Raw genomic sequence first — 537 nt, forward strand, 5'->3', positions numbered from 1 at the left:
CACTACAAAGAGATCACCCGATGTTGATAAAATACAAATCGTAACTATTTGCATGTCTCCGCCCACCGCCATATCTCGAAACAGATTCAGATCTTGGCTTTATAGGGAGGGAGGAGATGGGGGGGGGGAGGGGGAGGTGATGGAGGAGTGGGGAAGGGAGAATGGGTTAGATTGAAGGGATGTGGGGGAGGGGGGGAGGTGATGGAGGAATGTATAAGGAGGGAGGGAGGAGATGGGGAGGAAGGGGGGAGGTGATGGAGGGATGTATAGGGAGGGAGGGAGGGAGGAGATGAGATGGGGGGGAGGGGGAGGTGTTGGAGGAATGGGGAAGGGAGAATGGGTTAGATTGAAGGGATGTGGGGAGGGGGTGGATGGGAGGGAGAGGGGGAAGGGAGGGAAAAGGGTTTTGAATAGATGGGAGGAAGAGGGGGTGGCAGGGCAGATGATGAGGAGATAGATAGAGAGAACGGAGGAGGGTGTAGAAAGAGGAGATGGTGTTTACAAGGAGGGTGGTGGAAGAGAGAGGGGGTAATTAAG

Source organism: Penaeus monodon, chromosome 19 (genome assembly GCF_015228065.2).
Source record: "Penaeus monodon isolate SGIC_2016 chromosome 19, NSTDA_Pmon_1, whole genome shotgun sequence".
NCBI classification, from domain to species: Eukaryota; Metazoa; Arthropoda; class Malacostraca; order Decapoda; family Penaeidae; genus Penaeus; species Penaeus monodon.